We start from the raw sequence: 22,811 nt of genomic DNA, 5'->3' as shown, positions 1-22,811 counted from the left end.
CCAGTGACTGCATATATTTTTCACATAGTTCTGAGGAGAGGGCCAGAACTATGCTGGAGTTCTACCATGAAGCACACTACCCTGAAGTACTGGGTGCCATAGATTGCACCCATGTAAAAATAAATTAAGGCACCACCCAGGAAACAGGGTAGGCACTACATTAATGGAAATGGCTATCAATCTGTCAACTGTCCAGTTGTGTGCAATGCCAAGGGAATATTCTTGAACATGTGTGCTGGCAACCCCTGGCAGTTACCACAACTCACATATCTGTCACACCTCCAACCTGTACCATAGGTTTGCTAGGGGGTATGTCCCACAGGGGCATTTACTGGGAGATGCAGGCTATGCACTGGAACTGTGGCTGATGACACCCATTAGAAACGCACACACACCCACAGAAGAATGCCATAATGAGGCACATGCTAAAACAAGAAATCTCATACAATGTGTGCTTGGGCTGCTATAGTCACAGTTCCAGTGCCTTAATACATCTGTGGGAGCCCTGTAGTACAATCCATGGACATGTACAGAAATATGCACAGTATGTGCCATGCTCCACAGCATAATACTAAAAAAAACAGCTTCAGGATCAGCAAGGGCTAGGGGCACACATCCCACCACCAATACCAAGGTCAGCACAGCTACATGCAGATGAGGAGTCACGGGGAAAACACCAGCTACTGTGGGTGTAGGCAGACATAGGAGCGCTCAGTATGCTCTTCCATTGGCTAAGAGATAAGGCACAGCACACTCACTCACAATCTAGGGGCCTAAAACCTTCCTCCTACTCACATACATATAGTAAAATTGATGCCAGGCAACTCACACAACCTTTACCTCCCCATGTATTGGCTGTGTACTGCTTGCATCAGAATGAGCCCTGAACTAAAACTGTGTCAACTGCTCGATTTGCAATGTATGTCCTAAACCTGGAGTGTATTGTTTACTAATATAACTGTGGCATTTCCTTGTATTTCATTATTGGTCCAGTAAGCAATAAAAGGTGAGAGATCTGTAGGGAACTTACCTTAACATGTGACAGCAGAGACTTATTTGACTTTTATGTGTCCATTACTAAGTAGTAGGCCTCAGTCATCATAGATTCACACAGTCATATCTCTCAAAAGTACTGCTTATCACTGCATGCCCTCAGTTTAACACCATATGTTTGTACTGGAAAAGGATTAAAGAGAGAATTAGAAAGTAATGATACACATTGCAGTTTCTGACTTCACAACCGTCACAAGATCCTTCACAATAAAGTTGGGAAATTTTGATGGTATCAACTATCTAACTTTCCAAGGCCAATGTAAGTCAAAGGTACAATTACCAGTTCAACACCACAAATGCTGGTATACTAAGCACTAAGTTAGCTATGCACCCTGAGCATCAGATACAAAGCTTTTGTATCCCTGAATCCAAAGGATATAAAACAAGGATATGGCACAGTTATCATCACTTCCCCAAGGTGCTGTGTTTGTGTGTGTGTGTGTGTGTGTGTGTGTGTGTGTGTGTGTGTGTGTGTGTGTGTGTGTGTGTGTGTGTGTGTAAGGGTTCTCCAGGTGAAATTGGTGTGTGTGTGTGTGTGTGTGTGTGTGTGTGTCTGTGTCTGTGTGTAAGGGTTCTCCAGCTGAAAATGGTGTGTGTGTGTGTGTGTGTGTGTGTGTGTGTGTGTGTGTGTGTGTGTGTGTGTGTGTGTGTGTGTGTGTGTGTGTGTGTGTGTCTATATAAACACAGCCAAATTCTGTGCTGGCTCTATGTCTCTATGTCTTGGTATGTCAGACAGGTGTGAGCCATGGATGATAGAGGTAGCATTTCATCGTTGTTGTCCCCAAGCATGTGAGCTGGCTCTGCCAGGAATTGCACTGGCATGTCTATGCCCAAGGTCAAATGCAGTGTTACTACCTGAACATGACTGATGTCTGCTGGATGAGCTCCCTTTATGGGGACACCCAGGTCCACAACCTCATGGCCTTTCACATCTGGGTGTGTAAAGAACACCCACTGATGGAGCTGTGGAAGTACTGCCACCATGGAAGTGTGATCAGGCACGGCCATGTTGGCTGACTGCAGATGATTTGGCTTACCTACACCTACTAGGATGCCATTTCCCTCCCAGCAGACATCCCATTAGAGACACTGCTCATTCTATGACAGACTCCCCTCGGTCCATTACAGACACCTCTTGTTCCAATGTCTCATTCATCCAATCCAGTGAATTGGCAACACAATGGAGGCAGTCACACATGTCAGACTGTGCCATATCTGCAACCCTGAGCATGTGTCTGGAGCACCTTTAGGAACATGCCTGTGCCTCCATGACAGCCCTAAACATATGAGTAGCATGGAATGAGACACATGCAAGAGGTGGAGGAGAGACAGCAGGTCCCCTCCGAGCACCCCTATCGATATTCCTGTGTGGTACCTTGCCCATATTTGGGCTACTGCCAGACTCAACAGGCACTGAAGCCACAGTAGCCACACTTCTTTTATCAATGTCCTTGCGCTCCACCTATCCAATATCTGTGGGCTCACTGGACTGAGTAGCTGAAGGCCTACTGGCTGTGTTCGATGGAAATGCAGGGGGATGGCTGTATGTCAACCTCAGTGTCAGGTTCAACTTCTGCATCCCGCTGACTGCGTCAGTTAGGCCACCATCATCATCAGAGACTGTTGATAGACTGACATCAGTTAGCATAGGGCCCACACTCCCACTGTCATGATCACCTGTGATAAAAAGCAAGAAACACAGGAATAAATTAATACCTGCACTACTATAGCAGAATATATGCTAACAAGCTAGCAATGCTGCCACTACTGCAGACAGTACAGCAATACATGCAACAGGCCTGAGATCAACATCACACACTTCAAAATTTATTTAAATTGCTCAACAGTACTGACATACAAATGTTTGCCTTACCATCTGTAGATGAGATACTCTTCTGTAGTCCAGACGGACCTGGAAGAAGTTAAGAAAGGTAAGGGCAACATCATCACATTTAACAGTAACATAGGAGGTCATACATTTACCACATTTACACCTTTATATGCCCATTAACTATAATTTTAACAAGATCATGGCTGACAACTCTAACCTAAGCTGATAACTAGCAAACTTCAATCGCCCCCCCCAAAAAAAAAAAGATGTGACACACAGTTAACTTATTGATTCCAATTGTTTTATTATACAACAGCATTCAGCTGTTCAGATAGTGAAGCCTAACTAGAAGATCCTCCTGGGTTGTGCTTGCTGTCTCAGAAACTGTTGTTCTGACATCCTGGACATGTTGTTCTGCACTCTCCAGGAAGCTGTCTGGATCTCAGATATTGGCCAGGAACTCTTCATTTGGGTTTAGTGCTGGTCCCCTAGCAGGCCCTTCTCTGGTAACCATCAGGTCATGGCCTACTGCAGCTGCTCTCCTCCATGCAGATGTGATCATGTCAATGGTTCTGTGGCACACCTGCTCATATATCTTGCCGTGATCACCCACAGCATTGACAACATCTACTGTCTGCTGCCATATCCGCATCCTACATGCCATATCTACCCATCCTCTTTTCGAGCAGAAAAGTACCATGTTGCCTAAAATCATCTACAGTCACTTGGTTCTCAGCATCAGTGAAGGGGGGATCTCCATGGATAGACATGACTGAGTGGCATACTCATGGGTGTTCTAAAAGACAACAGAAGGATAATATACATGTGTATCCATTCTTATTTGTGCCATAACAGTAACTCAGCTTTGCTACTCTCACCCAAAACAACAGCTAAATAATCCATTTTGCTAACAAACCATGTTTGAAATGCTAAAAGTGGATCAAAGGACCTGTCCTTGAAACATGTGTACATATTTATCACACAGCATTCAATTTTCATGTATTGGCAATCATGTATACCTCTGAAAAGGACTGACCAGCATGCCCATGCCATCAGTACACTTCTAACTAATGCATACAGATAAAACTATAAACGCCTTTGCTTCAGATTTTTCTTAAATGGATTCCAGCATATGCAGTATGCAGGTGGCAAAATGGAAGTATACCTTCTGAAGTTCAATACCCCTCTGTACAGATATATCCTGAAGAAAAAGTGTTTTTTCAGTATTCCAACATATACAGCTCTCCTCACCATCAGTTTGCCTAGCTACACTGTTGCCTTTTTATATGGTGTAGATTCAGGGCTGTTAGCACAGTGAAGATGCAGGTATGAACTTATTAGAATTGCTGAATCCAAAAAAAAACTGGATCCGTGTAAACATAGTACAGGCACTCACTCAGGGTTTGCTTTTAATGGATTGCAGCTGTGAATGATTAGTGATTGGGAGAAGGAAAGCACAACAGCACAGCAGGCTGCCTTACTTCCACTGGTTGTGTCAGGTTAGATCTACAAATTATTAGATGTAAGGTTTGAAATGTAAATAAGCAGCACACAAGTCACAGGTTGTGTCCCCTAACATCCAACTTGCCCTTCATTTGTTGGCAACTACATATATTATTTTCACTTAATATACTCATACATTTTAAGGCCAATGATGTATAATGGCTTACATACTGAATTTCTCAGATTACTGCTCAGGAAAATGAAGAATGGCCAACAAACACATGAATGTAAGGCAGAGCTGTATATTTGCAAGCAATAATCATGACAGGTTGTGTGATCACTAGGTGCACTACATCCACAAATATACATGTACAAATAACACTTGTATGGTTTGATATCAGTGTACATGCTGTTGCAGATAGTTGCGTGCATATTGATTTAAGTTCTTTGCTGCAAAGCTGTTTGTCTGGCAAAGAGAGATAAGGGACCCATCCAGTGTTCTGAAGGCACTGGAGTGAGCATTCTAATCCAGACTTACATAGAAATATCTCATATGGACTAACATAGATTGCTTTTCCTCATTTCAAGTACATCTCCCTTTCTTTCTTTCCACTTTTGGGGGGACACTGTTTGTGCAATGCGCCACTTAGCTGAAAATGGACAACTGGTCAGACAGGACCCAAACAGAAACTGGATGTATTCAATTAATACTGCTAGGCATTTCACAAACCCATTAAGTGATGTTGCATGGTGGTTAACAGCGAGACCTTGAGAATTATTAGTAAAATTGGGAAGATCATGTAACTAGTCCTGTGGGAGCAAGTGTAAATGTAGGGCTAGAGTAAAGATGGTCCTGTTTTCTAGTACAGGGGGAACATTCTTTGTTTTGATGTTGTGACATTGCACTTTATAGCAATGGACTGCAATATAGGCAAGTGTTTTCTCAATCTTCTTGTGGCAACAGTTGAAAGTGCAGGACTGACATACACATGGTCCAGGGTTGAAATTCAGAATATTCCATACACTTTTACTCCTGTACCACTTCCCATTATAGTCACCCTCACGTATATCACTTGACATGGATGGTGTAGCTGATATTAATTATATGTAAGAGTGCTGTGGCACTAGTATTTTGTCAGTTATGCATTCATTTATCTATGTATTATCACATTTATTCTCAAATGTATGACTGTAGGTATATTGTGTACTATATTCCTGTAAGTGTATTTCTGCTATGTGGACTGCAGTGACCTTCACATTTATCTAACACACATGCACTACTGCCTGTACATCCAATAGCCTTGAATTTGCTTTGCTTCATACTACTGCATTATGCTTATCATTGCACAACATTTTCAAACAGTGTGCACTGCAATTGAACACGATGAGTGGAATTGTCAGGAAAGCATAATTCTCCATTGCTCTAGATCCTTGGCAGACATGGCAGATGTTTGTGAGTAAGGTGTGAGGTTTAGAGTGCAAAGATGGGGTGTCCAGAAGTCCAAGATGTTTATAGGACTCGTAGTTAAGAACTACAGTGCCATGCTTTTGCAGGGTGACTAATCAGACTCCCAGAATAAGTCTGAAGCTTGGGATTGTTTAGCCCAGGCTATAACCAGTGTCACCAGTATCCCTGCACTGGTGAACAATGTAGGCATCATTAGAATGACCTCCAGAGGAGGAAGAGGGATACACATGACCACTGGATCGGGAAATTTAGGATTGTGGACATCCCACACCTGTGTAAGTATCAATGCAGAGAGTACTTGTATGACTTAAAAACTGAATATAGGCAAGACTGGTATTCATAATGGCATTCTGTTATGTTTTTCCACAGCTGCCAGGGACCATGAGGTCAGTGTACAAACCCATGGGGATAGATTGAAGAAGATGAGAAAAGCATATAGTATGTATGCAGAAGAATAGTAGTGTTATTTTTGCATTAAACGTTAAAGGTATTTTTTTTTGGTATTTTATAGAATTGTATCAAATTGAACATATATATCTTAACTGTAAAAATAAGTATGCATGTTTTAGTCTGTAGCACAAACCAAGAGTCCAGTATTGCAATATCAAATTGAGCATACATATCTCAACTGTAAAAACAAGTATGCATGCATTGGTCTGTAGCACAAACCAAGAGTACAATATTAGACTTTACTCAGAGACTGTGGGTTCAAAGATCACACTTCCCAACTATACAGTACTGTCAATTCCTCAATTATGTATAATATGAAGGTATATAGTAAAAGCTCTGTACCAGTGGCACACATACCCTGTTGCAAACTGTAATCTGTATAATTGGAATGTGCATATGTGCAATATATGCACATGCCAAGGAGAACTTGCTACAATCTGTAATATAGGGTGCATCTGTTAGGTGTTGGTAATCTTAAAAGTAAAAGTTAAGATAATAAAATCAATTAATTGTATCAATGCATTGTATGTCACATATGAAGGTACTAATCTTATCTCTTTTTTTCTCTCACCCCAACCCTTAGCTTCTCTTTTTTGTATTTTATATTTTATTTTTATTCATTGATTTATTTTTTATTACATGTCCAAAATGTGTCCATGGCATCCATGTGTACCACATCACTAAATGCACCACAGCACAATGGGGTAGGTCTGCCCAACAGGATCTGACTGCCACCCTTCACCGGCTCCAGCACTATTGCCCAGCCCATTCAGGAGCCAATCTAGCAGCACCACCTCTGCTTTTCCTGCACTACCTACCCCTTCAGGTAGTCCTGCCCCAGAGGCTGATCCAATGGTACTCTCTGGGAGCAGTGTCGGAGGTGGTGATTTTATCACCTGTGCTGAATTGCCAGGGATGGTGTGTAGGGTTGTGCGCTTCACTGTTGATGCACAGCTATGCCAGCTGGGGAGACTGCTCTCCCTCATTTTATGTAATACCAGGAGGAGAAGATGCAGACGTAGGCACTCCAACCAGTGGCAGAGTGAGTTGACTGATGACAGTCCAGTGGGTGAGAACTTGATTTTTACTGTCACCCAGCTTGACAACCACTGGTTTGTGATGTCCCCACCCTCAGAGCAATCATGGTGTGTCCCAACTTTTTGTGAACATCACTGTCTCTGACTCTTGTCTTGTTTGTCTTGTATGTTTACAATTGCTTCCTCAGCAACCCAACTTACCTCACCCAGACATTCCTTCCTCCCTAGACCAGCATTCCTCTCTCTCTCTCAAAAAAAATGGGCACCTGTCCCGCAAAAATAATTGTCCCATACATAGCTCTTCACTTTGCACACATGTCTTCTTGACACACGATTCGGTCCAATTGGCTATATAATATGATTGTGTTGTGGTCACCTCTCTCTGGAGGTGACAGTCCAAATTCAGGTAATATTTGACAGATATGTTCACTTTACACTGTGAAAGAAATGGATAGCTATGGTTCTTTCCTACCTCTCTCCTGCACATTCTTGCCCTGATTTCCCTTTGTTCTTTCCCCAGCTTGCTCCCCATTTCACCACTGTCCTGCCTTCCCCATTTTTTTCATTAATGCATTAATGTGAGATGATGTGAAACAGCTGATTTGGCATAGCGGTATGTTGCTCTGACTGTAGTGCACAGGGTCCTGGGTCCAAGACTTGGCAGTAAAATGCATGGTGGTAACACAGCATTGCTACATCTAAAGAAATCCCAATCCCTCTGCACTACACGACCACAATCAACAGAATATGCTGAAGGGACAGGTTCATAACCTAGAGACTGCCCATGCTATGCAATAGACTTCCCATACATGTCAAACAGAGCACCTCGCTGGCCTTCTTCAAGAGAAATCTTGATGAGTAGAATTGAAATATAAAATTCACCCTGGGAATCACTCCAGTGGCTCTACTTGACAGAGGCTCTGGGAACTAAGATTAGGTGGCACTATGCCAGGGTAATCCTATGGGCTAGGCTTGTAAAGGCTCCAGGGCCATTAGCCAAGTACAAACCTATGAACTTATGAACTCACAGAAACTTTAATGTTAAAGTAGTTAAAAGTATTTCATACAGCTGTATTAGACCTCAGTGCCATCTGGCACCATAAAGGAATATAACTGCATTATCTACACTAGGATGGGATGCCACAGAGTCAGTTAAGTAGGAGGTGTATTCCAGAGACTCAGTACTTACTGTCAGACTTTGTTCTTCCCCCTGCTTGCTCCACATTTCACCACTTTCCTATCTACCCCATATTAACACCTTTAATTTTGCCAAAGCAGAGAATCACACACAATGCACATCATTAGCAGAAAAAGCAATGGATCCCTTTAACTTTGTGCTCTGTGTTTGCGAGGAGGTCTGCATCACACAACAATGCACAGCAAAGGTGAGTGGTAGCAAAATGCAGCAAGACATCTCTTATAAACAATTCATGTCATTGTATTATCACTCTGTAATGAAAGGTATTTTAAAGTATTAGATACACCTGTATTTGAACCCAGTACCATCTGGGCCAAAAAAATAATCTATCAATGCATAAGCATGTGCTCTCACAGAGTCAGTTAAGCAGCAGGTGTATTTCATAGACTCACTATTAACTGTCAGGTTTTAGCAATGGTGCTCAAGTTTGCAAACTGCTTATGTACATGCAAATGTGTATCTTGCATGCATATGCACTTTGCTAACCGTTGTGCAAATATGCTGCTTGTCTCACTATGGAAATGTTTATATAATGCTGTATTACTGCTGTTTACTGCCCATTTTCTGTGTATGTCATGAAATTACATGTGTATATATTACAAACTGAGGGCTCTTTCCAACAATATGTCACATATTTACAATACATCTATCTGTTGTCACCCCCCCCAGCACTGCAATCCTGGTGTCTCAGTACTTTTTCCACACATATATCAACCACAGTACAAAATGTAATACAAATGTTGTATGCTATGCAATGCACATCAATCTGGTAACATGCAGAACTACAACTATTGACACATATGCCCAAAAACAGTTATCTGCAAGGCTAGGGAAGGAATCAGCATGGAACATGTCCAGAGGGAAATAGATGGCTTTCAACACACTTAACCATACCCACTTTAGTTTGTCAAGGGTACATCTTGCTTATTGAACCTAATGGACTTCTTGGATACTGACCACATAGATCTGGATGAGGAATAACATGACATACCGCCTATGTTGACTTATCCAAGGCCTTTGACACTATCACCCATTCATGTGTCATATGAAGATCTCCCATGTGGGAATTAAGCCATACAGTAGTACAGGGATAGGCAACTAGCTCATTGACATAACACATGCTCTCAAAGTTGGAGAGTGGACCTCCACCAGTAGCCAATTACCATTAAAATGCAACAAGGATCTGTGCAGGGCCCTCAATTGTTTGCAAACTACTTCTCTGAAGTGCAGGTAATGGTAGATGGCCTGTGGTTTACCAAGTATGCAGATGACTGGCAACTGGGTGCACTAATATAGAGTCCTCCAATGATGGTAAATATTACAGAAGGAGCTGCTACATGCAATTGATTAGTGCCAAACTCACAGAATGAACCTTAAAGCACACAATGGCTCATTGTCCCCTGTGGCAATGAAGTACCCCTGCTAATTATGATATACATATCATTCCTATAAGTTAAAATACAGTGTTGAGAGACTTGAGAACACATGATAGCAATCTACACTTTCATCACTATTTGTCCATAGTCATAACACACACAATCTGCATTGCACACATCATACATATTGACATCACTCCAAGACCAGGGTGGTCATACCTCTGCTGTACTCTACCCTTTTCATACCAGTAATTGACTACAATGGTCCCTTCTGTCTGCATCTTACCAGACACCTGTAGCAATTTAAAAAAACACAGGGCTGTGACTGTGAGACTCCAGAGCCTCCAAACATGACATACATGGAAAGACTGAAAGACCCTGTCAGTGTATTCAATATCATGCATGCTACTGAGAGGTGGCCTATGCCTGCCCTACAGAGCAGTCTCAGACCCTGCCCTACTGGAAATGCTGCACATTTGCAAATCAAGTGGGACAAGAATAACTTGTCCCAGGGTTCTCAACATACCCTATGACATAAACAGAACATGCTGAGGAGAAAGACATAGCTCCAGAAAATGCACATTCCTCTGTAATAGTTTCCCACTGTGTGTGAATCAGTGTTCCTTAATGACCCTGTTCAAATGCAACCTTGACTACTAGCTGGCTGATTGTAAAGTCACCTCTGGGGTGGCAACTATGTCCCTCATGGAGAGGACCAGTTGGTGCTGCTCACAAAATTGCTGTGCTAAGAATGACCATCCAACTATAATCAATAAGGGTACTTGTGTTTTTACACATCTGAGCTTCTAAACACTCTAGGGCCATTATGCTAGTAGCCTCCTATGTACATGTGAAGTTTTGAGCCTAAGCAGGTCTCCCAACATTTAGTCTCCCATATGACCTGCTGATGTCATCTATTATAAGTTCACCTGCAGTCTTGTAAAAGTCAGACTTGTGCTGTGGCACTTGTGTAATGTACTGTGTCATTTAGTCTATGTATTTAGATAGGTAGGGGTTCTGTTCTCAGTGCAGTCAGTGTGTGTGTCTGTGTCTAGGCAGAAGAACAGAAGTGTGTATCCTACACTTACCACTCCAGTCCTATGGATTGGCAGTATTTTGATGCTTGCACATGCCTACACATCCATTTCATGTAGGCCTTCCAACTTCTTTCCAACATGCACAGCCAATGTCATCCACTATGAGTTGTCCTACAACCATATAAAAGTCAGACTTGTGCCATGGAGCTAGCGTAATGTACTGAATTCTGCAGTCTGTGTACTTAAGTAGGGATTCTGTTCTTCCTGGAGTCAACTGTGTGTGTGTGTGTGTGTGTGTGTGTGTGTGTGTGTGTGTGTGTGTGTTTGTCTGTATGTGTCTAGCCAAAACATCAGAAATGTGTATTCTGCAGTTACCACTCCAATCCCATAAATTGACAGCATTTTGATACTTGCACATATCTACACACCCATTTCATGTAATTCTCCCATCTTCTTCTTTCCAACATGCACTGAAATTGTCATCCATTATAAGTTGACCTGCAGCCATTTAAAAGTCAGATTTGTGCTGTAGTGCTTGCATAAAGTATTGTGTTCTGTAGTGTGTATGCTTAGATAGGTAGGAGTTCTAGTCTCACTGCAATCAAGTGTGTGTGTGTATGTGTGCGTGTGTGCGTGTGTGTGTGTGTGTGTGTGTGTGTGTGTGTGTGTGTGTGTGTGTGTGTGTGTGTGTGTGTGTGTGTGTGTGTGCATGTGTGTGTGTGAACTGTTGTTTGACATTACACAGAGCATTTTCCACCAGCATGTGGGACGCTGTTATATTCTCCTCAACAGACACTGCTGATATCATTAGCAATAAAGTGTTGTCTGAGACACTCCAAGTTGGACTTGACCTGTTATGCATGCATAAAGTACTGTGTTTGGTAGTCTTTGTATCTTAGATAGGTAGGCGTTCTATTTTCACTTCAGTCAAGAGTGTGTGTGTGTGTGTGTGTGTGTGTGTGTGTGTGTGTGTGTGTGTGTGCACTTGCTGGACAGTTGACAGTGCATTTTACAACAGTAGATGGGACAGTGCTTTTACCATCTTCCTCTCAACAGACTCTACTGATTTTCAGATGTGTAGTATACACATCAAGGCAGGATTAGAGATGTCGTGTAGTCCAGGCACAAGTCACCTCATCCTTTCCAATACAGATTTTAGGAACAGAGCTTTCAGTACATCCACGTACATCATAGCATGGATTTTAGGACTTTCATTTTCATTTGTGTGAAACCCCATTGGTCTGCCCAGCTGTTGCAGGTGCCTGGTACATGCAAAAAGAAGTATTATTAGTACAGTGCTGTTATATCCTTCTCAGATCTGAATACATTAGCCTGACGTCTGAGATGTACTACATAGCCTTTCCATACCACTGTGGACACTTGGTTGAAGTTTAGATTGCTGTCAACCTGCATTCCCAGTTCTTGCACCACTGCTTTCAGCATTGGTGGGGAGCATTGTCAATGGTGTATTTACCAGGAAATTCAACTTTGCATAAGGCACAAATCCTGACACATTCTGTATTTATTAGTAGACCATGTGGCTTTAGCACCAATCATTTTATGTGTTAGATCCTCTTGTACCATAGTCACATCAATGGTAGACTCAATGTTTGCAACCAATATGCATAAATCAGCAAAATTGTTAAGCTACAGGTTGTAGTTTATAGCCTGGACTATTGAGAAATAGATTCCAAACAATATAGGGCCCAGCACAGATATTTGGGGTACATCAGTGGTGACAGCTGCAATGGTACAAGTTGATTCACCAACTTTCACAGTATGTGGAATGTTGGTGAGGACACTGGTTAACCATCTAGTGAAATAAGTGATAATCCCCATCTGGTAGAGTTTGTCAATGATGCATGAGTGGTGGGATTGTGTCCAAACCCTAAGACAGAGTAAGACTGGCAGTATGCACTGCATTACTTTCAGGGAGGTTTATCACACAGAAACAATGGGCTGTGACAACATCAAAGATCATCTATAGCATGAATCAGAACATACGCCTACCTGACACAGTGTGATACACACTTCAATACCCCCTCCAGATGGACTATGTTCCTGTAGAAGGGTGTACATTGACATGCATCCATCTGTGTGGGCTGGGGACAGCACCTGATGAATGCATGTACAGACACATCCTGACTCTCGTGGTCTATAAGGTCGAACATGTCATCATGGACCTTCTCTAAGTGGACACCAATAATATCCCAGCTGTGTGTAACAGACATGCGTGAGTGTTTGATGCTATATCTATGTCTGTTACATCTGTCAGCTGTCCTCAAAGAGCATCATCCTGTGGAACTTAAAAAGCCCAAGGCAGTCGACAGAAGTCCACACTGAGGTATTCACTCTATAATGACAGATGTGGCCATCAGCACCTATATCACCAAGTGGACAGAACAATGAATCACATACGTGGCATCTAAACATGTAGAAATGTGTGAAGTGACCTATACCTCATGTCCACTTATCAAGTGTGTACATCAGACCTGTCTGCTAGGCCCTTTCCTGTCCATGATTAAAATCACAGACATCAAGAATGACATATAAATCCTGTGTCCCAACAGCTGTCTGATGGACTACAGATTGTGGACAGTCATTGATTCCAACTGTGATATTGATATGATACAGACAGTATCAACACACATCAAAGATTGCTGCCACAGCAACATATGAGATGAAAAAAAAAAGCATGTGGGGATTTGTTTCATTATGCAAACAAATGCACAAACCAAAGCTCATGTAGACATCACACCCTGTCTGCAGACCAGTTGTTATGTGGCCTGTGTCTTGGGATATATGGTACGTGGAATGTCCACCAGCATATGTCCACAGTGGTGAATGCCCCTTTGTATCTAACACAACTACTGAGTATGTGCAGCACATCCACATGACAGGTCATAATACCTTCATAGTTCACAGCCTTCACCACACCAATAGCTGAGTACAAAGCACTCTTCCTCGTGTCCCTCCATAAATATCTTCCGCATAAAGTGTGCTACCTTTGTCAATGTGAGCTGTCACATATCTATTTATGTACATCTAGGTATTAGTTTTGTTGCATAAATATTACTGTATGATGGCACAGAACCCCCCATCAAGGTCTAATACCACATGCATGTGTGACATCTGTTTCAGTGATGCACTCGTGACATATATAGCTGTTTAATGAGATTGATGGTATGGTTTTCATCCATGACAGTGTGGATTTTGTCATGTATATCTCTACTATGCACACCTCCTGCACGTTAGTGTCCTGAGAGTGTGCTTGACTACACTCATAGATTATAAACACTAAACCAAGAAGCAGAAGAACTAAGACTAAATAAATTAAGAAAACTTCTAAGACCCTTTCAGAAAGGAAACTGGTATTGCAGGTCCAGTTTCCTTTCTCAAAGAGCCTTAGACATTTTCTTAGTTTATACTTTCATGTCCTAATAGTTGTGCAAGTGTGTTGGTGCATAACCATTTCTGCTCAGTCAGAAACATATATGTTGTGTCAGAGACATGGGTATTACTGGAGGTATTATTCTGATATTGTCCATGATTGTGCATGATGGTTTTACTGTTAGCCATGAACCTGTATCTGTGTCCTACTTGTTGGAAGCCTCTGCTGACTATACAGGCATACTCAGAAAAATCAGTTTGCACAGCTTCAAAATATGCACCCAAACCCAATTGTATTTAACATCCATGATACATGTCCTTTCCTTTGTTCATGTCTGGATGCTTATATCATACAAACATCCTCCACTGTTATGTCACCTTCTGTGACAGTTACATGATATACATTTGTCACTGTGCAGTCTGTACTTTGCCATGTGGAGATGGGATAAGTGTTCCTGCCACAACTGTCTTCCTTTCACATTTCCTCATGTGCAGCACATTACAATGTTTCACCTGTCCTCCTTCCTGGTGTTCATTCCTAAACTTCATCTGTGTGTCGCTGTTCAATAAACACAATTCCCATGACTGTTTCTTATAAATTGCAGCCCATGTACCCTTACAGATCATTGACACAACTTCTACAGACTTCCTGGAACTGGATTCCAGAATACTCAGCACTGTATGCACTGTCCTGTTTTGTGCCTGCAACATGTACATTAATATATGAAAACCCCTAGTAGTCCATGTGGAAACCCTCACAATCCTTCTAGCCCAGTATGCTGAAGTGTAAACATACACTGTCCTTTCCCTGCAACATAATACATTAATATATGAAAAATCCTGGTGGTCCGTATGGCATTCTACACCATCCTGCTAGCCCAGTATGCTGGAGTATACACATAAACTGTCCTGTCATGTTCCTGCAACATAATACTTTAATATATGAAAAACCTCGGTAGTCCATGTGGCATTCTGCATAATCTTGCTAATCCAGTTTTCTATGCTGTAACTAAGTTCACTATACATGTTGCTTTACACGGTTTGCTGGACACCACAAAACCCTCCTTGTTTATGTTTGAAGGTGAGCCATGGCTTAAATATTAAGTGCCACTGTTCATAGCACAAACAATTTAAACTCTGTGTAGGCTTTGCAAGAAGCCTGCACAGAGTTTATTGATTCCCAGGGAAACTCTTTGCTAATGAGTCTAAATTTGTGATTTTCTGATATGTTTGCCCTAGCAAAAAAGAAAAAAATGTCCCAATCCATAAAACATTTTCAGTTCAGAATGCAACATGCTTTACAGATTTGTACATCTTTATCCAGCCATCTAAATTGTTTCCATTTTAATCTTTGGGCAAGAGGTTTGAAGACGTAATAACAAGATGTTCAGTATTGTTCCATCTGATCATGAAGCCTTAGCTGCTGGACAGTAGTCCAGAATGAAGTTAATTGGTTCTATTATCCATCTGTAGTTTCAAATCTTTCACCAAAGGTAGTGATCACAGCTCTTCTTTTCTTAATTCCTTGTTACAGCTTGGTGGGCCCACACAATGCCATATTATTCACTTTTTTATTTCACATGCTTCTACAGTCTTTTTTAAACTGATATATTGTTCACTTTTAGAATTTCATAAAATAATTTTGTTAAAAGAGTATGAAGGTATGTTACTACTTAAAGCCATAAATGTTTACATTGTGTCACAAATCTAACTCTATTCTCTTGAGACTTTATTATCCAAAGTCCTGATAGGAAAGCATTTACGTAATTTCATATCCAACATAATCCTAAAGATATGTAAATTTCTTTACAATATTAGAACATCTTTACAACAGTTTATCTCCTTCACAGCCTCAGAAAACCCAGAATTATTAGAATCATCACTATCACTGCATAGCTTAAGTAATGAACAGGGTCTGGTTGCTAAACAGTTTCCATTTGTTTTTGTTATCCTGTAACTTTTTGTTATGGACATAATATGATTCAGCCTTGTAGGTGGATGCATGTTTATTCTGGCTGATCTGTTTCTTCAACACAGTAATACAGTCAAAACATGGACTTATAGCAATGATAATAATAATAATAATAATAATAATAATAATAATAATAATAATAATAATAAGATACAACAGAAGAATTCCTTTCCATATACTAAGGTACTATCACACAGTCACCCTTAACATTTTTTATAGAACATATACTATAAAGGAGTGTCTTGACTTCAAATTATGTAAAACCTTTTCTCGTGGATACTAAATAAATAGCATTTTCTGCAAGCCAAGGCAACTCCATACATTATTTATTTATTTATTTATTTTTTTGGCGAGATTTACCTATCAAGCCATTTCCACTGTCAACGTGAACGATTTATTGTCCCTTTTTAGCAGTGAGAGCATGGACACCATCTGAGCAGCCTGAGAGGGTTTTCTGCACTAAGACTTTTTGGCCCATATACAGACCTACATGTGTGTTACATGTTATTGCTTTTATATACAGCAATTTCATGTTCTTTTCAGGCCATACCTGACACCAATGTTAAAGTGTCACTGTTCCACACTAGATAACAACCCAGCCATCTGAAAAATATCAATGTAAGACAAACATGCTAGGTATTACGACCCCCTTACTCCCCCTTGTTCATCTCCACTATATGCCGTTACAAAATCCTGTTGCATGATCAACCGTGAGAATCTTGTGGATATATACAAGGGTGAAAAGGATTTAATGCAACTGTATTAAAGGAAATAAAATTAGCAGTTAGAAAAGCTACCATATGTTACTTTGTCCTAAACACACCACTGTTCTGTAATCAAAAAGCATTAATCTTCAGAAGTAAGCTAAATGAAAAATAAAAAGAAGCCAAGAAAATAAATATGTGATTTATCTCATTTTCCAGAAACATCCTCACTAATATTGAATTAGGCAGACTATCAATGGCTCTCCATATATCCAAATTAAACAATAGGTTATTATTAAAAATGCAATATGTTGCCTATTTCACACATCATGAGTTATGCCTGATATCCCTACCATTTCAAATACCCCTTATCCTAGATCAAACCAGATAAAGATATTTCTGTGAAACTAAAGCTTGAAAACTTAATTTGTTTTTTTTTTCTAATCACCGCACTCCACCCCCAGCCTTTGTGCTGTTAACCACCAATCTCCTACTTGATTTGAGACCATTCATTTTCTAGAGGTGGGGATGTACCATCAGAACTGTTAAGGCCATTATACAGGCAGACATCCCTGGCATTCAGAAAACTGAGGTTCTGACCTGACTCCCACCCCTTGGGTGAAGGGAAAAGCAGTCTGCCCTACAACAGAAGGTCACAATACATTCCCAAGTGGATACATTTCCCTCTCTACTCACTAAAAAAGCTGACATTATCACTTGTGAGCCTAATGTCCATCCTCAAATTGTGCACTCATGCCAATCCATCGTCCTAGGAAATTAATGTTGTATGTGACTAGTTCTACCACTACTCTCCCGTAAACAATGGACATGCCATCATTTCTTTCATGTAATGTCAATTGCTCAATTCAAAATCTGTCACTTCATCCCTAACTCACTGTATCATGAGCACCATAGTCTCACCCACAAAAAAAGGCCAAATACCTTCCAGTGTAGTAAAGAGTAGACCTACTACTATGTATTCTCATCTTTAAGCATCTCCACCCTAACCCCTTGCCAATAGTTACCAAACTTTACAGCAAATACACACACTACAACCTCAGATGTTTCTCAGAAACAACCCTCATTCCATCTTCCACAAACCAGGCTACACTGCACTACTAACTGTTTTGTCATCCTTACTCCTGAACTCCCCTACCACTCCTACCTAAAGGAATTACGATCCATCCTTTCCACTTTCAAATTCCTACAAAACAAGCCAATCTGTCCTTGCCACACAGCAGGCCACATCATGTAAGGACCTCTCAACCTCTAGCCTTATTCTCTCTCAGCTATTAACACATCTTAACTTCACCTCCCCTACCCTGATTTTCATTATTCCGCAGCATTTCTGCCATGATATATACCTGAAATATTATCATGTAAAGTGTAAATTTCTCTCATAATTGTTGCTATATCTTTTAATTGCTACTGCACATTTTTTGTTATTCATTGTTACTTTTTGATCTGTTTTTCATTCATCCAGTTCACTGTTTTTCATTCATCCAGTTCACTGTTTCTCTTTTACAGTTTTCCTTCATGAGTTATTTCAGTCAAGCAGTAACTGTAAATGATTAGTTGAGACTGGTGTACTAGCCAAGTAAACAAATGTAAAATAGAAAATAAAATAACAATACCTTTAGTACAGGCTTCATCCAGAGTTTTATAATCTCACTACAATAGAACTGCAGGAATACGGATTAGTGATAAACATTTCTTATAGCACAATGTTTTTTCCAAATAAACCAAAACCATCATTACATAAACCAAAAAAATGCATTTCAAATCATATAGCAGTCATTCTGAGCAGACACAGAAATCTACAATTGTCTGTTAGGGACCAATTTAAAATAAAAGTAACTAATACCATCATCCTTTGGGGAGGAAGCGATTCTACAAATAGACAAGATGCTAGAAACCTCATCGTTAGAGCCAACATGAATTAATAAACTGGTATGCATACAAGGGATTCAATTAATGTGGTAAATTACCCAGCTAAGCTAGAAAAGTATATCATTCAAGGGACTGTAAACAACAATACATTATCTACCATGCGACACTTTTATTTCACACCAATTTTATATCTCATCAAGCAAAGCATCAACATATTTTATTTTTCATTTTTTCACTTAACCATGACAAAGGGACACAGTATTTGCTTATAACTCATGCCACACATTTTCATTCCTAATCCAGCCTCATAAATGTTCAGTACTTCATATAAACTATCATCAATGTCATCCAATTACCCTTTTACCATAGCCTGAAATCATCATCAAATAAGCCGACTATAATTATATATAACTTTTGAAGATAATGAACATAGCAACACTCTATATTTAAAGTCACACAGCAACTTAGCCTTTTAATTCTTCCAGAAAGACTGCAAGCACTCATATGTTACACATACATCCTCATATATTAATTGTCATCCACATACCACACAAAATAATTTCCCTGATGAATTATACATGAATGTTGCATCTTTCTTAAAAAGTGCAGGCCCAAGTCAAACCATATTGTGAGGTGATCCTTCGATTTCAGACCTCTATAACAAGAAAAAATATGACCAATAGGATAACCTACAGAACTGGAAATGACAATTTAAACTTGGTAATGGAAGTGACTAACAGTCCAAATGAAATGTCCAAACTACCTGAGCAAAGACTAGAACTCATACATACCAAATAAACTTTCTGCCACTTCAGTTAGTACTATTAGAAAAACTACAGTTAAAGGACCCTGCCTATAATATGACAAAAGTAGGGAAGAAGATGTAAAGAAATCCTGCCTAGCCTTTGTGTATGGAGGAGTACATCAGTTAAGAAAATAAATCTGAATGCCCATGTAAAAATAAGGCACATTACAAGGCAAGATTCAACCTGTAGTGACAGTGACTATGTTTAAAATTCAGAAGATGGCATAACAGATACAGTTACTGAGAAACACTTCTCAGAGCCCAAAGACCAAACAATTCTCATTACCAATTAGGCATCTAACCTCAAATATCTTTATCCTATAAACAAATCCTGCATCTTCCATAAAGCAAATATCCAGGACTCAATAATTAATCCAACTGACAATAGTCCAACAACAACATATCATTTGCTGCTACTAGCATTAAATAAGATAAAATTAACACTTGGAAAAAAATCTTCCATGTTAGAAATTTCCATACTAGGCTTCCTTTATCTCTTCATTTTATTAAGTTGCACCTGGTATTACTAACCATCCTGCTGTAATTATACTCATCTTATTTGACCTACCTCTAATACCCTCATATAAAGCACAAAACCATATAGATACTTCACCCCTCTACCAAAGTCAGCTGTAACAGGGACAGGACCGGGATGTTGTGGTATTCCCAGAATGGAATTCATGGATCAAAACTGTTAACAAATATTAACAAATATTTAATTATCTGATTATCTGAAGAATAAGAGATGAAAGATATAATCACTGCCATTGTCCCTTACTCTCCTCCTTTAAAAATAAAAATGTGAGCCAAAATCATATTCAGGTCAAAGACATGTGTGTGTGTGTGTGTGTGTGTGTGTGTGTGTGTGTGTGTCTGTGTGTGTGTGTGTGTGTGTGTGTGTGTGTGTGTGTGTGTGTGTGTGTGTGTGTGTGTGTGTGTGTGTGAGTGTGTGTGTGTGTGTGTGTGTGTGTGTGTGTGTGTGTGTGTGTGTGTGTGTGTGTGTGTGTGTGTGTGTGTGTGTGTGTGTGTGTGTGTGTGTGTGTGTGTGTGTGTGTGTGTGTGTGTGTGTGTGTGTGTGTGTGTGTGTGTGTGTGTGTGTGTGTGTGTGTGTGTGTGTGTGTGTGTGTGTGTGTGTGTGTGTGTGTGTGTGTGTGTGTGTGTGTGTGTGTGTGTGTGTGTGTGTGTGTGTGTGTGTGTGTGTATATATATATATATATATATATATATATATATATACACACACACATGCACTAATTCAATTTAAAGCATTTAAAATGTTCAATTAACCTGGTAAGAGAACTGTTATATATATATATATATATATATATATATATATGTATATATATATAAGTGCACACACACACACACACACACACACACACACACACACACACACACACACACACGCATATATATGGATTCACTTCAGAAGCCTGAAATATCACAATCCTGAATTTCATAATCCAGAACACCAAAAGCCTGAAAATTCAAAATCCTGAAAACTCAAAATCCTGAATCCCAAAAGACTGAAAATATACAGAACACAAAGAATGACAATATTCCAGTACAAGGACACACAACAATGCATACAAGACAAAGGATAGCTCTTTTCACCAAGTATGGGCAGGGGGGCCCTGCTACTTAAATATATCAACTCCAAGTTTGCACTTTACAGAAAAAAGTGGAAAACATGCCATCACGTTTCATGACTGCCTGTTGTAACCTTAATGTTCCCTTTTAACTTGCTATACTAAAACACAACTGATGAATGTGCAGTAAAGTGCAATCTTGGAACTGATATATTTAAGTAGCAGGGAGTGTGGGGGTGCAGGGGGGCTTGCCCCCCTGCTTATATTTGGTGGAATGTAATCTGGTTTGTGTTGTCTACAGTCAGTATATGTATCCTATGTGTTTTCAGTCTTATGAGATTCAGGATTTTGAACTTTCAGGCTTTTGGTCTTCTGGATTATGAAATTCAGGATTGTGATATTTCAGGCTTCTGAATTGAATATATATATATATATATATATATATATATATATATATATATATATATATATATTTGTTTTACTGAAACCAGTACAAATCACAAACATAATTTTGTCATTCATTCATTCTATAAATGTCCACTAACTCTTCACAAGTAACAGAATGGTAGCTGATCAAATAACAAAAAGTGAAATTATATAAATCAGCAAACACACAATTAGATAAATCTGCAAACCCCATTTCTTGATATGTAGGCAAATAAAACATTCCCCCTTTTGCCCATATCCTCATGTAGTGAGTAATATGTAAGTGGTCATTCTGAGTTTCATACAATGGTGCTAGCTCTTTGAAGATAAATATTTCCTAAAAAAAAAAAAAAAACAGAATATAAGCAACCAGTTACCTTCATCTGAAGTTTTAAACCAAAGTTAGTCAAATTAAAGGACTTCTACAAAGATACAGTTTGTCTAATGCAAAAGGCTCTTCAAACTTTCTCCAAAGCACTTTCCATTCTCAATCACAGCATAGATTAGTTTGGAACTGAAATAAAAAAGTGCATTTACTTCCTTCAGTAAAGCTTCCAAATATATTGAAACTCATTCTCAAAAGGTGTTGTATAAGTAGGAAGACCACATTCAGAATTTTGTAGAAAATTCTAACTTAACACAATGCTTCTTACAGTAGGTTCTGTCATCACTGGGGTATATCTAACAGTCTCAATAAAAATCCTCATTCATGTCTTTAATGGGAATGTAAAATTACTCAGAGTATGTTAAGTAAGAGGGGCATGACATCTGGCAGTGGTGCGAGATGAAAAAACTGTCAATTATTCCAAGGAGTCCATGATACTGCACTACAATATCTATTATTCACTTCATCCATGACAATATCCCTAAGGCCAGACCATCAAAGACATACAAAGAATATGAACCAGTAACTACAATTCTACAAAACATTTGCAAGTAGATATGCCACCAAAGTCCACTTCAGTGAGCACAAAATTCAAAGCACTTAAAAACTGTTGCATCTTCAGCCAAAACCACACCAAAATTCTTTCAGACAGCAGCCTTTCGGCACCCTTTGTCAAAAACAGTAAAGGTTTTATTAAATATCACAAAAGGAATGTCAATTAACCATGAAATCATAAAGAAAATTAATCAACCATATA

The sequence above is a fragment of the Protopterus annectens genome, chromosome 4.part1 (assembly GCF_019279795.1).
Source record: "Protopterus annectens isolate FY-2018-M chromosome 4.part1, PAN1.0, whole genome shotgun sequence".
NCBI lineage: Eukaryota > Metazoa > Chordata > Ceratodontiformes > Protopteridae > Protopterus > Protopterus annectens.
This window is presented reverse-complemented; position numbering follows the sequence as displayed.